We start from the raw sequence: 15584 nt of genomic DNA on the forward strand, positions 1-15584 counted from the left end.
TCGACTTTCTCCCTCCTCAGAGAAGTTCTCTCTCCGGGGACTCCCAGCAGTCAGGGCCACCAGGCTGTAGGGCCCACCTGATACGTCTGTGCTCCAGTCAACCAGTCTCCCTACTCCAGCCTTTCCCTCCCGCAGTGTGCCAGCCATACATTAATAAAATCTACGGCCATGCATTAATAGAAACTATAGCCGCAAGGACACATAGAACCCCTAAGGGAGCAAACACAAGGTCAGAGGGCTAGTTTCCTGGACCATGGCTGAGAAGGCAATGTTGTCCTCAGAGGGGAAGAATGGCATCAACAGGGAGATATGTTTTTAAAACAAGGCAAGAGCTAGTTCCACCTCCCTACCCCATATTATCGACAGCCCCTTCCAACATGAAAAAGTTAGAATGGCCATAGTCCAAATACCCCTAAAGAGTGGGAGAAAGATCAAAGGTGATGATGGAGTTATATAGAGAAGGTAAGGTTTAACAAACGAATATGAATGCTGAATCATTAAATTGATATTTCTTTTAGTCTCCAGTATCTTAGAGTAGCTAGAAGTAAAAACCTAAAATTGTGGAATTGTAACCCATACCAAACTCTGAAGTCTGTTCTATAACTAATCGTAGCACTGTACTTTGAATTGTATTGCTTTTTTGTATATACGCCATTTTTCACACACAAAAGAAGTCGACTGTGATGATAAAAAAAATATTTATTCCTTCTAGCCTCCAATGTTCTGGAGCAACTAGAAGGAAAAATCTGAGATGATGGTATGGAAGCCCATGACAAACTCTGCTCTGTCCTATAACTACTTGCTGAAGAGTGCTTTGAAAACTATTGCTTTTTTCTTTCTTTGCTTCGTATATATGTTTTAATATACAATTTTTGAAAAGTTTTAAAAAATTAGGGAAAAAAAGAGAGGCACACTATAGGATTTAAAAACAATAGACTTTAGTCATCTGTAAATATCAATTATACGAAACTACTCACTACCTGGAAATGCCTGTAGATGAAGTGTCATTCATAGAGTTCATAGAGCTAAAACTCCTGGGTTAACTGAACTGTGTTGTGTACATGTTTGTCTAAATTAAACTCCTTGTCTCCTAAAATGCACTCCCCCAAGAAGCCAGCACCAGGGAAGCATGAGTGTTCCTCCTGGATTTTAGATGGCAAAAGAAGTATCACATGCTTTCCAAGCCCAAAGGTGCCCAGGATACTCTGAAGTACAGATGCACACGACTCTAGCACATGGCTCAAAGGCCAAGGTGGGGACCCAATTGGCTTTCCACGTGGCATTTGCACCTGCAGCACTGAGGGTCTTATCTGCAAAGTTATTGAAGGAGGCAGCATGCAGTGCCCAGAGCCACCTAAAATGCCCTCCCACTTCTGGGCATCTAATACTTTCCTCTTCTTTTATGATCAAGTTCAAGGCCTACCTTATCCACAATGCCCTTCCTAATCTCTCCCTCCTATAATGTCGGTATTATTATCTGGATTGTTCAGTTGAGGCTTGCTAAACTCTTTTACATTGTCAGCTCTCATTTCCTTGTCAACTGGTGAGGGAGCTCCTGGAGGACACAAGCTATGTTTCAGGTCTTTATATCCCTCATAGCAAAGAGCATGGGACTTTAAACTGAGAATGCCCTCAATAGATATATGCTAATTTACTCACTGAGCAAATATTTGCAAATATTTATTGACTGTCTACAATGTGTCAGCTATGCAGAAATCTTGGTCCTCATAGAGTTTACAGTCTAGGGGGTAAGACAGACCATAAAAAGCAAATAAGTGAAATGTACAGTGCAATAGATAGTGATAATGGCTGTGCTGGTTTGAAAGGATTATATATCATAGAGAAACCAGGTTTAATCCTGATGCAATCTTGTGGAGGCAGATTCTTTTAAACCCTATTCAGCACTGTAGGCTAGAAACTTGATTAGATTATCTCCAGAGATGTGACTCACCCAATTATAGATATTAACTTTGGATTAAAGGGAGATTAGTTTACTGGAACCCTTTAAAAGAGGAAGTATTTTGGAAAAGACTTGAAATTCCAAGAGAGCAGCCTATGACACAGTGATGAGAACCATGAGAGCCCACGCAACCAGAGACCTTTGGAGATGTAGAAGGTAAACATTCCTGGGGGAGCTTCATGAAACAAGAAGCCTGGGGAGAGAGCTAGCAGACATTGCAATGTTTGCCACATACACTTCCAGTTGAGAGAGAAACCCTGAACTTCGTCAACCTTTCTCGAGTGAAGGTAACTTCTGGTTGGTGCCTTAATCTGGACATTTTTATAGACTTGCTTTAATTGGGATATTTTCATGGCCTTAGAACTGTAAACTAGCAACTTAATAAATCCCCTTTAAAAATTCCCCTTTTTAAAAGCTGTTCCATTTGTGGTATATTGCATTCTGGCAGCTAGCAAATTACAACAATGACTAAGGAGAAAAAATTATAGCAGGTAATGTGAGCAATGGAGAGATTAGGAGAAGGTGATGTTTGAGTGAAGGCCTAAAGAAGTCAGAGAGTGAGCCATTCACAGATCCAGGAGAAGAGTATTTCAGGCAGAAGAAGAAGCACATGCAAAGGCCCTGAAGTAGAAAAATGCCTCGCATAGTTAAAGATTCATCACAGAGGACAGTGAGTTAGAGAAGAGGGAAGTAAGGGAGAACATGAGGAGATGAGGTCAGAGAGAGGATGAGAAGCCACATCATGCAAGGCCTTCTGGGTCCCAGTGAGGACTCGGGCTTTTACTCCAAGTGTGATGAGAACCCAGGGGAGTTTTCGAGCTGAGGAGTGACAGGATCTGACTTCATCTTAATGGGACCACTCAGGCTGCAATAGAGAGGACAGAGGGTAGCAGAGCAGAAACAAGGAGGTCTGGTAGGAAATGACAGCATTTACCTATTTAGGTGAGAACAGAAGGCTGAACCCAGACCATGGCACTAAGGATGGTGAGAAATAGTCAAATTCTAGAATTATGTTGAAGGGAATGCTAAAAGGAAGGGATGTGAAATAAAAAGACGAGTTGGGGATGATCCCAGATTTGGGGCTTGACCAACCAGGAGAATGGAGTTGCCTGTCACTGAGAAGGGGACAAATGGAGGAGGGACCTGATTTTACAGAAGGTCTTGTGGATAACAGTTTTGAACTGGTTAAACTTGAAATGCTTATTAGTTTTCCAAGTGGAGATTTGAGTAGGCAGTTGGTCGTGGAGTTTAAAAGTGATCCTACCACCCGCGTCCTTCTTTCTTCCCAACCTTCTCAGGAAAAAAGTCATAGGGAGATTGGCAATGAAGCTGGTTCTTCAGGAATTAGAAAGATACCATTTTAAGATGAGTATATATGAGTCCACAACTTGGACATGCAAAAACAAGAAATGAGAAGATAGTCCAGTAACTAAATGTCAAAAGGCAAGCAGAGAAACAAATGCAGCAAATTCTCAAATTATAGCAGCTCAGTCATCCACTGGTCTCAGTTGTTGATGGCTGGGTTAGGTTTATATAGTGTTTGTTTTGTGGCATTCTTATTTTGGAAGAAAGAGAAAAATAACTAGAAAACATAACTCTATCAGGATTTTAGGACAAAAAGTAACTTTTACGCTGTATCTGTCAAATTTTGACCTTCTTTATTCCTGTCGTAAGAAATGATGAGTAGAATTAACCCACAGAGCCACAAGGCCTAGGGTAAGGAAACAAAAGGTCCAACTCCATTTTCTGAGCTATGCTTTCTAAGAGTAAGCTGTATAAGGCAGGCAAATACATATGCACACATGAACAAACATATATACACACACATTTATTTATTATATATGTCATATAATTATATATATATATAATGAAAATAAAGCTGGCATTAGCATGTATTTTCTAGTGAATCCAAAGTTAACAAGCAAATGTAATTAACTACGACACTCCTCCCCAAGAATACCAGTTTACCTGTGTGCTGTTTTGTATCTGTTATGTATCCCAGAAAAGTTCTTTTAACCCATTGTGAGTGCAGAGCTACTGTGGTTTGGACCTTTTGATTACGTTGTTTCCATGGAGATGTGACCCAACCAGTTCAAGGTGAGTCTTAATCCTTTTTACTGGAGTCCTTTGTGAGAGGTTAAAAAGACAGTAAAAGCTGAGAAGCCCAGAAACATTTAGAGAGAAAAGACACGCCCAAAGACATTTTAGAAAGAGGCAATACAGAGTTCATTAGAGAGTGAGAAATGCCCAGGACACTAAGAGAAGACCCACAGAGCACAAAGAGGTGTCCCTGGAGAAACAAGCAAGGACCCACAGATGCTCACAGAGGACCCACAGTAGCTCACAGAGAATGCCACTGGAATCAGAAGCTGAAAGCAACACAACCTATGAGCAAAGAACCAGAAGAGGTAGGCCATATTCCTTCCCACGTGACAGAGGAACCCTGGATGCCATCAACTTGCTTCAGTGAAGGTATCCCCTTATTGATGCCTTAATTTGGACATTTCCATGGCCTTAGAATTGTAGTTTATAATTTAATAAATCTCCATTTCTGGTATATTGCATTTCAGCAGCTTTAGAAAACTGAAATAATCTGGTATTTACTAGACATATTGTTGAACCCCTGGGAGCAGGACTTTTCAAATATAAGAACAACATAAGCCATATTAAATAAAATATCAACTATCCTTTAGAGGATTGGACTATAGGTCTTAAACTCTTTGATGTGCTTGGTCATGTTGGAAGGTGGGACAACTCCTTAGACTATCAGCCCCCCTCAGTCACAACCTAAGACACAACCTTTGCCTTAACAGGTGGAAGAACAGTCTTTTAGAGAGATCACAAGACACCTGTTAAGCAGCCGTCACCTGGCCCTCACCTATCCCCCCTCCTATTCCGGGGAAGTCACAAGCATATACTCAGCAGCCATGCTACTGCTTTCTATTACCCCTACCTCCTTTTCTATTGTGTGCCATTCCATAACCTGGGAGAGATGTTACAGCTAACAAAAAGTCCCAGCCAGACCTTAAATCTAGAAACTGGGAAAAAGCAGCCCCTGATGCTTATCAGAATAGGAATTCTCAAGTAGATAAAAACCACTCCCAAACAGATGGGATTTGTCTCTCTTCTCCAGCACCAAGAAGAGCGAGTGCAGTTACCATCTACCAACCGTGACCCAGGGCAATTTTCAGCCAATGTGGGAGACAAGCTGTGATGAGATTTCTTCCCCTGTTCTTTTGGACTCACTGTGCTGTGTAAGTGACAGATTATCTGCTTTTTTTTTTTTGGACTCTTCATACTGTACCAATAGTAAAGGGATCATGTGCTGAAAATTTTTGTTGTACCGTGAATCTGTGTTCCCACAATGCACCATTGCAGCAACTGACTCCACATAGTTCTATTTGGGACAGGTTATGAATGAAGCTTTTATCAAGTATTTTCATTATTTGTTGCTGCCAGAAATGTTAGTCAGGTATCTCATTAAATGCAAGTTAATTGGCAGTGTGAATCTTGCCAGTCCTAAGAATTAGTTTCCAAATAGTCTGACGTTGCCTCAGAGAAGCTCCATCTGATTGGTTAGGCAGGTTACAGCATTAAGCCAATCAGATTATTCGAGAGGCTGGTAGACTCTATTTTGTTCAATCTGGCCACTGTGGAGGTGCTGGCAATAAGGGTCAAAGTGAGGCTTGAATGACTACTGTGACCTCACTTCCCTTCTTCAAAAGGCCAAACCACCCTCTTTTGCATCTCTTTAAAGACCGGTAGTAATAACCCTTAAGCTGTTGTAGAAATAAGATAACATTAAGATTTTTGTCCCATGGGTATAATGATGGTAAGATTCTCACTCACCTTTCTCCATCTCCTTTTCCCAGAGCCCATGGATAGCTACAGACACCAACTTTTCACTGCTCTGAGAGAGGGCTTTACATTTTACTCCACCTTCTTTTTTTTCTTCTTCTTTGCCTTCTCTTCTGAAACTAGAGAGCTGCATTTTGAAAGTCACTCTCAGCCAAGACTTTTTTTTTTAAACACTTTGTGTAATGTGGCAGTGCCAGCCTGGGATTGACTTACCAAATAAAAGGATATTAGAAATCAGCAGAGTCGGATCAATCTTTAATGAAAAACCAACAAACATTAAACAGCCTCACTAAGCAGCTAGGGGTTGAAGGCAACTCCTGTTAATTGGCACCCATAGAGCTTTCACTTGCTGCCAAGTTCCAGAGAACTGGCTCTCAACCCAGCTCTGCCAAATTAGGCCAGTTCTCTACAGGGCTTGTGTAGCTAAATTGCTAATTAAGGTAATATGGTCTGCAGAGCACCACTTTCCAATGGAATTTCTTCTAGATACGGATTATTTGAAACTTGAGATCACTGGAAACCTGGAGACTTTAAATGCCCCCTTAAAAACTCTACTGCCATTTTGTAACTTGCATTGATTAGTAGTGGTGAAATTGTTCAGTAGTTTCTGTCCTCTCTACATGATGTAATAATTTGGAGGCTGAAGGGATGGAGAGATAGTTGGAGTAAGGAATATATTTTCTATCAAACAATATACAAAGATTTGGAATATCTGAAATTTTAAAGGTTCAATATTAGAATGATTTTTTTTTGATAAACTTAATTCTCAGAGTTTTTCTAAGCATTGATTTTTAGAGCGATTTGCTTGAGTCCTACCTGCACGTTAGAATCACCTGGGATGGAGTATTATTGTCCAACACAAACCCGTCATTCAGAAACTGGGGATGCATCCAGGCCAGACATTGGTAATTTTTTCCTATGTTCCCTTAGTTCCTTCTAATATGAAACTGTGGTTGAGAACTTCTGTTCTAAAAGAATAAATGTGTTGTTTTGAATAAGTCTTTAAATGTGAAGTGGATTTTTTAAAGTATTGGACTGTACATTGAAAAACTTAATTGTTATAATTCTGTTTAGCCTGATAGTTTTGGCTATGTTCTTTCATGGGGTAGTTTGTATCTGCAAAAATGAGTATTTTCTCATAGATGTTGAGAAAACCAGTAGTGGTGTTTTGTTGAATTTTAGGTGGGGGGGGGGGGAGGTGGACCTAAATGTTGCATGGGCATGTGTCATGTAAAGGTTTTGAACTCTGGCCCATCATGATGGGAAAATTGTGCCTGAGGAAGGAAGTCTCAGGGCCCACAGAAACTTCAGTGCTGGGGTATTCCAGGAGATGCCTTGTAAAGATGTGAAGATCACCTATTCATTTAACTTCTTCAATTGCCTCCATTGTTCAGGATGTCCCAGACAGCCTAGGGCATTCAGAGAGCATGCTGTAATAGACTTTCTCTTCCCAAAAGATGCCTTCTTTCTTGGCTCCTCCAATTCTTGTAAAATTTATATTAGTATAAAAGCTGAAGCAATATGTACAGCTTGAAGCCTTGATGATCTTGAATTCTAGATATCGCTTTAATTAAAAGACTTTTTAAAAATTGACCTTAATATCAACCCACTCCCCAACAACTTGGGGTTCTTGGGAAATATCACCCAAATGTTTTTGACCTTAGGCACTGACTTTAACTTTTTTTACAAAAATGAGTATTTCCAGAGAAGGAAAGGTAAAGAAGAATATGGAAGTAAAGCAGAGAGGTGACATGCAAAGTCTACATGGGGCTGTGTTTGTCTCTCTGTGTGTGTGTGTGTGTGTGTGTGTGTGTGTGTGTGTGTGTGTGTGTAGGAGTACACAAAGAAGGGAACATAGGACCAGGAAAAGCAAAAGAAATGCTGTGGCACTGTCATGGAGAACACACTCTCCTTTGGTCATTGTATTTAGAAGGCCTACCCTATAAAGGTGAAATACTGATACTGAGTTACTGTTTGAGTAAGTCTCCCATCCCTTGCCCTAACCTGTAACAAGGGCAAAGATAATCACCATTCTGTACTGATTCTATACTCCAATCACTGTGCTATTTGTTCAGCAGACTTTTTCTTAGAACTCACGTGGGCATAGCCCCATGTTGAGAGCTACAAGGTACAAAACACACCCACTACTCTCAATGAACTTAGCTGGACAGAAAATTCATACACATACGACATATAAAGTTCAAGGATAAACAACACCATGAAACTCAGAGAGCAATGCAAAGGCTATCATGGGATTAAGGTATATAAATGGCCACTAGGGTCTTAAAGGAAAATTACACTTCCTTCTTCAGAACTGCAGGCTGCCAATTCAGAGCCATCCCTGTAGACTGGCTTGAAGCAAGGAAAATGTAACTTCCTGGATTGAAGAACTAGGAGAGTTCCCATCAGGGACAGACACAGCCATTTTTGTTTGTTTGCTTGCTTACTTTCCATTGGTTTGTTTTAGATTGCATTTATAAAATTTGTTTTTCAGGAGAAAAGCACTGAACACACTTACCATAAAATACAATTTTCAGTCCATCTATCAGTTTCTAACAGATCTTCCTTTCAGCCCCATCCCCATTCCAAATAAATAGACAAACATATGACTTAATGAATAGTTCACACTCCCATCACTGTCAATGGGAAACTACTTTTTGGCTAGGGGCACAATAATTTAAAAGGGCCTAGTTTGGTCCTCAATATAAACTGGTCATTAGGGCATGTGAGACCTGACCCTCCTTCAGAAATCTGCCCACTGTGGCTAAAATTGGCCTCCTGAATTAGACATTGCTAAGAGAGAAAACACACCACAGGCTGAGGGATTCTGAAAAGTCTTTTCTTGCTCTAAAGGGAAACTAGGCCAAAAACAGCAACCAGAGCTGATTTAAGTTTATAAAAGATATCTAAGTTCTACCTCAGGAATGTGAAGGATACTTAGGTCTTTCTTAAACAATATCCTTTTATACAATTTGCTTTTTAAAAAAATATGAACCCTCTGCTAGATTCGGGTTACCGTTCTTTTTCCACTAGTTTTTAAATTGTTACTTTAAAATAACACCCAAACATATGGGGATGCCATAGGAGGTGACTGTTGTAAGCAAGGAAGGTTGTTTTATTTTTTTGGTTCTTCTCCCCCAGGCTGCCCAACATGGGACATGTTACTGATCTGCTCTTTGAACCTCAACATGTGTGAGTACATGGGGGCATGATCTGCTTTCCATTTATGCTGACAGAGCAGATTGTCCCTTCATTCAGCTGGCTGGGCCAACAACTCAGTGTACAACCTCTTCTCACTCACCCAGACCCCATGCTATTGCTACACTGTTTTTTCATTTTACTTGTAGGGAAAATACATGCTTCTAAATGATAAATCCACTATTTTAAAGAAGCTGTACCAATTGCATGGCTTTTGGTTGGTGGCTAACAAGGTTTCCTTATTCATAGCTTTACAGAGTGGATAAGTAAAGGAAAAATATAGATGAATTTAAAATACGAGTGAGACTTTTCCCTGCAATAACCGTTCACTTTCCCTTTCTCCTCTATGTGATCTACCTCTTGGAAGCACATTGAGTTGGCTGAATGATCCAGGAACCTAATCTCATCCTTCCACAGCCTTCAACTTCACTTAACTCTTATACCTCCCAACATACACACATACAGAATCCTGCCTCATGCTGCTTTCTTCATGGCATACTTCATTCTGGCTTTCCAATTAGGAAAATGTACCATGATGGAATCATGCTTACTCCATAAATTAGCTAGACAACTTCGATGTGTGGATTTTGGTTTATGCATACACAGATTGTGTGTGTGTGTGGCAGGGGATTCTAGCCTTGGGTGGTGGAACTCCTGTGACTCCACTTCAGCCCACTGATAACCTGACCCAGAGTTATCTTTGAAGTGTTCAAAAGAAGCTCAAACTCCAGAGTTATATGATGTACTGATTTTCCCACAGTTGGTGCAACTTTTTAAAACATTGTGAGATCCAAACAAAATACGTCAGAGCCATAGTCAACCTTCAGGAAACCTCTGCAATTCTCATGGCTCCCATCTTAAATGGAAGGAAGACCTCCAGCTTGCAAGGGGTTTACAGTTAATGAAAATACATGGGCCGTTTAGTGTACATATCTACCTCCTCAACTTTATTCTTCCAAAATTCAATCAGAGCCACAGATACCAGCAGTTGGCTGCATTAACTACAGCTTGATTTTGCCCCTCTGAGAGACAGGATGCTCAGCCACTTATCTGCACCCAAGTAGGGAACACCTGCTCTGCCTGGGATGGACTCCAGCCCATTACCAGTGAAAGGACCTAGGATTTTTACTCTCTGATAAAAAATTTTAAAAAATGCCAAGGATCCTGTTAAGGCAGAAAAGAATTCTGATGAAATGTTATTTTTGCACTTGCATGATAATATTGAAGGATCTGAAATTAAAGAACTGGCAGATATCCAGAAACAGACTTTCTGGAGAATGCTTTCCTGGTGCTAAAAGAAGGAAAGATCTTGGTGGAAAAGGGTGGTGGAGAGAAGGGGATACAAAAGGGCACACACCTCTATTTCCATGTTGCTACCCTGAAACAGCCCAGACTTTTCTGATTGGGCAGATTTGGGGAGCTGCTGTGGTGTGAGTTATGTGGGTAAGCTTTCATTCAACCCAGACAGTGGTAACATATTCCATGGTGTGCCATTTTGAATCTGTTGTCTACCCCAGAAAAGCCAAGTTCTTTAATCCTCATTCAATATTGCTGGGAGGGACCTTTTAGATTGTTTCCATGGAGATGTGACCCGCCCAACTGTGGGTGGTAATCTTTGATTAGATGGTTTCCATGGAGATGTGTCTCCACACATTCAATGTGGGGTTACTTACTGGAGCTCTTTAAGAGAGAACCGTTTTGGAAAAAGCTTTAGAGCCAACAGAACCAACAGAGCCAACAGAAAAGACAGAGCCCTGGGGAAGCCATTGAAGAAGCTGGAGAGAAATCTAGCAAACATTACCATGTGCCTTTCCATCTGAGAGAGAAACCCCGAACATCATTGGCTTTTATGAACCAAGGTATCTTTTCATGTATGCCTTAATTTGGACATTTTTATAGCCTTTCCTTAATTTTGACATTTTCATGGCCTTAGAACTGTAAACTTGCAACTTATTAAATTCTAAATTCCCCTTTATAAAAACCATTCCAGTTCTGATATATCACATTCCAGAACACATGGGAATTGTAGAAAATTGCAGTTTGAATTAGGTGTCCTCTTCCTATTTGCTGGACCCCATATCTCACCTCCTGCCTCCTTTCAAGCTTCTCAAATACTTACACTGCTCTTCGGCTGCCCAATTACCTCCTAACCTCACCTGGTCCATACACAATACTCTTGGCCTCATAAATAAGTTTCACTACCTTTTGCCTCACCCACACTTGCTCTAATTATTCAGTTATAATATAGGGATGCTAGGGGACAATTCAACCTATATTCCAATAGAAATATCATGTGAGCCACCTATGTCATTTAAAATTTTCTATTAGCCACATTTTAAGAAGTAAAAAGAAACAGGTGAAAATTTTAAAAGCATTTTATTTAATGCAATATATCTAAAATATCATCTCAATATGTAATTAATACTTTAAAAATTAGTGAGATATTTTACATACTTTTTTAAACTTATTCATGAAAATTCAGTAGCATATTTTTATTTTTTTAAATATTTTTATTATACATAACAAACAAACCTACAAACATACATTTTTGACATACCAACATTTTATATATGGTATACAATTAATCACAATATCATAACATAGTTGTGTATTCATCACCATGATCATTTTTTTGAACATTTGCATCTCCCCAGCAAAAGAAAGAAAAAAGAAAAAACTCATACATGCCATACCCCTTACTCCTCCCTCTCATTGACCACTAGGATTTCAGTCTACTCAATTTACTTTAACCTTTGTTCCCCCATTATTTGTTTACTTTTTATGCATATTTTTTACTCATCTGTTCATACCATAGATAAAAAGAGCATGAAACACAAGTTTTTCACAATCACACAGTCACACTGCAAAAGCTATATCATTATACAATCATCTTCAAGAAACATGGCTACTGGAACACAGCTCTATAGTTTCAGGTACTTCCCTCTAATATGCCATAAAAAAGGGCATATCTATATAATGCATAAGAATAACCTCTTGACTCTTTTTGAAAACTCTCAGCCACTGACATTTTATTTTGCCTCATTTCTCTCTTCCCCTTTTGGTCAAGAAGTTTTTCTCAATCCCTTGATGCCAAGTCCCAGCTTATCCCAGGGAAATCCAGTAGTTTGTTTTAAATTTATAGCACATCTCTATTTGAACTAGCCACACTTCAAATGCTTGAATGCCATATGTGGCTATCATTTTGGATGGCTCAATTCTAGGGTTTGAAGAGAGAAATTTCCTTAATATATTGATCAATTTTCTATTTCTATCTCTTTACTAAGCAGACAATTCAATCATTTAAAATATTCTATACTGACATGTTTGAATCAAATTCAAAATATTTTTGACAAATTGAAATCTTTGTTGAAATTACAAAGAAAGTCAACTAGGATAAACGTAAAATTCTATATCTAGACTCTGTTATGGGTTAAATTGTATCGCCCAAAAAGATGTATTGAAGTCCTGAGCCTCAGTATCTTAGAATGGAACCTTATTTTGAAATGGGGTCTTTGAAAGTGTGATTAGTTATAATGATACTTTTTGAATTTGCTAGCTTCTAGAATGCTTTTAAAAGGGGGAATTTTTTAAGTTGCTAGTTTACAGCTCTAAGAGACCATGAAAATGTCCAATATCAAAGCATGGCTATAGAAATGTTCAATCTAAGGCATCCCGGGAAAGATACCTTGGTTCCAGAAGACCGATGACATTCAGGGTTTCTCTCTCAACTGGAAAAGCACATGATGAACATGGCAACATCTGCTGTCTTTCTCTCCAGGCTTCTTGATTCATGAAGCTCCCCCAGGGGCATTTTACTTCATCTCCAAAGGTCTCTGGCTGCATGGGCTCTTGTGGCTCTCGTGCTGTCCTGCTTTTTGCAAAAGTGGTTCCCTCTTAAAGGGCTCTAGTAAGCAACCACAACTTGAATAGGTTGAGACACATCTCCATGGATGCCATCTAGTCAAAAATTACCACCTACAATTGGGTGGGTCATATCTCCATGGGAACAGTCAAAATCTCCACCCAGCATTATTGAATGAGGATTAAAGGACATGGCTTTTCTGGGGTATATCACAGATTCAAACTGGCATACACAGATTAGGGTTGCCCTAATCTAATATGACTGGTATCCTTAAAAGAAAATGCAAATTGAACACAAAAGACAGACACAGGGGAGAAATCCTTGTGAACACAGTGGCAGAGATTGGATTGTTCCACAAGCCAAGGAACAATCAAGGATTAATCAAGGATTACAGGTAACTACCAGAAACTAGAGAGAGGCAAGAAAGGAGTCTTCTCTAGAGGTTTTAGAGGGACCATGGCCCTGCTAACACCTTAATTTCAGATGTTTAGCCCTAGAAAACTAGCATGGGCTCAAAGAAACAAATCATATAAATATAGAATGAAGGAGACTTACTTGGCAATTCATGTGGGGGAAAATCTGTTCTTAAATCAACCACAATCTCCTAAGAACTACTTCATGACATGATTATAAATAGATCCAATTAATAAAATAACCTATTTCAAAAAATTTAATTAAATAACCTACATCAAAAAATTTAATTAAAGGATAGGTCAGACATGCAGGTGTTCAGGGCTCCAAACTCTGAGATGCTCACTATCACTGGAAATATAAGGAGAAGGAGGAAATAATATTTACTGGAACTCTCAATTGAATATGATTCTTTCTGATAAGCTCATTGGAGTAAGGGATGAGCTCTTTGAGGAGCGTATTTCAATTATAATTGAGGGTGGCTAACTGGTTTAAAAAAACATTTTTATTATGAAATATATATGCAGAAAGGTGATAGATTCCAAAGTACACTTTAACAAGTAGCTGTAGAACAAACTTCAAAGTATGGTGTGGATTACAATTCCACAATTTCAGGTATTTCCTTCTAGCTGCTCTAAAATAAAATATCCATATAATGATATTATATGGTCATACTCATTTGTTAAATCTTATCTTCTCTGTTACAACTTCTTCCTCTCCTTTGATCCTTCTCTCAATCTTTAGAGATATTTGGGCAATGGCCATTCTAACTTCTTCATGTTGAGAAGGGGTGTCAACTTTATGGGTTAGGGGGATGCAACTAGTTGATATTCTTAGAGAGACTGGTACCTCTGGGTTTCAGGGCTTATATGGCATAGGAACCATCTGGAGGTTTTAGGTTTCTGTAAAGTAAACTGAGTGAAACTATTATGGCATCTCAGACAGAGCCTTAGGTATTTTTTTTAGGGTTTTCAGGAATACTGTTGATTGGGGCTTGGTATACCATGGCAATTTGAAATCTCTAGCTGAAGACTGCATAAGAGTAACCTTCAGAATAGCCTCTCGACTCTATTTGAACTCTCCTAAGTTCACTAAAACTAAGCCACAGAAACCTTATTTTGTTACATTGATTTTCCCTTTTTTGGTCAAGAAGGCATTGTTAATCCCATCATTCCAGGTCCTGCTCAACCCTGGGAGTCACGTCCCATGCTGCCAGGGAGACTTACACTCCTGGAAGTCATGTCCCACATAGCGGAGAGGGCAGTGAGTTCACCTCCCAAGTTCGCTTGGAGGGGAAGCCACAACTCAGCAACAAAAGAGGTTCTCCAGAAGTGACTCTTAGGCTTTATTATAGGTAGGCTTAGGTTCCCCATTACAGAAATGAATTTCATAAGAGCTACCCTCAAGAACAAAGACTTGGCCTATGAACTTGGGAGTCCCTGATACTTAAGAGAGTATCACAAATCTCCCAGGTGAGAAAGTTTAAGCAGTCCACACTAAATGGGTTTTAAAGAAGGGGCTGTAGTTATGTACAGGACTTGAATTTATTGAGTAGATTATGCACAACTGGGCCAATACCAAACTGATTGGGGCAGCAGAGAAGAGATCCAGAGCTGCTGCTAGACAGCCTTTTCAGCTAACCCTAAGTAAAAGTTGGATAAATAGTTATTTCTTATCAGTTTGAAGGGGCATCAAATTATTAACCTTTCTAATAAGACAATAAAGATTGAGATGGTATAATCTAGGAATGCCTAGAGTGTATAATGATAGTGACCAAATGTACAAATTTTAAAAATGTTTTTGCCTGAGGAAGAAAAAAGGAATGTCATTACTGCAGGGTGCTGAAAATAGATGGTAATTAATATTTAAAAATTTCAACTTATGTGTGAGACTAAAGCAAAAAAAAATGTTTATTTGGTACAAAATTTATATTTTGACTAGAGCATTTCCTAATTTAACTTATGTAGACAGCTTAATTGAACACCATAAGTACATGGAACCTTGGTAAGACATGAAATTTTGTTGGTTTGTCCAGAGTGATACCCCCATAAATTCCAGAGTGATTTGAACAGTGAATGAAAAAGTATTTGCAAAGTCCCCTTTGGGGAATGGTGAGAACGGAGGAAAATTCAACCCCCCCAAGTTGAATTCTTGATATTTTCACAAGCAGTGTGGACAACCAAAGCTATAGGCTGAGCCCCCAGTCTTGGGGTTTGTTCATATGAAACTTAACCCCACAAAGGGTAGGTCAAGCCTACTTAAAATTAGGCCTAAGAGTCACCTCCAAGAGAACCT

At 39.3% G+C, this 15584-nt stretch overlaps 1 long non-coding RNA gene across 3 annotated transcripts in view; it reads left to right on the plus strand.

The window, feature by feature from the left end:
* The first annotated feature begins 4025 nt into the window (after positions 1-4025).
* Positions 4026-15584, plus strand: part of LOC143669706 (uncharacterized) — a 31963-nt gene continuing 20404 nt past the window's right edge. Inside the window, exons 1-3 of one of the 3 annotated variants that reach the window (XR_013168997.1) lie at positions 4026-4057; positions 5094-5214; positions 5833-6164. This is a non-coding gene — a long non-coding RNA (uncharacterized LOC143669706). The other 2 variants (XR_013168999.1, XR_013168998.1) reach the window with 2 other exon arrangements.

Source organism: Tamandua tetradactyla, chromosome 26, assembly GCF_023851605.1.
Source record: "Tamandua tetradactyla isolate mTamTet1 chromosome 26, mTamTet1.pri, whole genome shotgun sequence".
Lineage (NCBI taxonomy): Eukaryota > Metazoa > Chordata > Mammalia > Pilosa > Myrmecophagidae > Tamandua > Tamandua tetradactyla.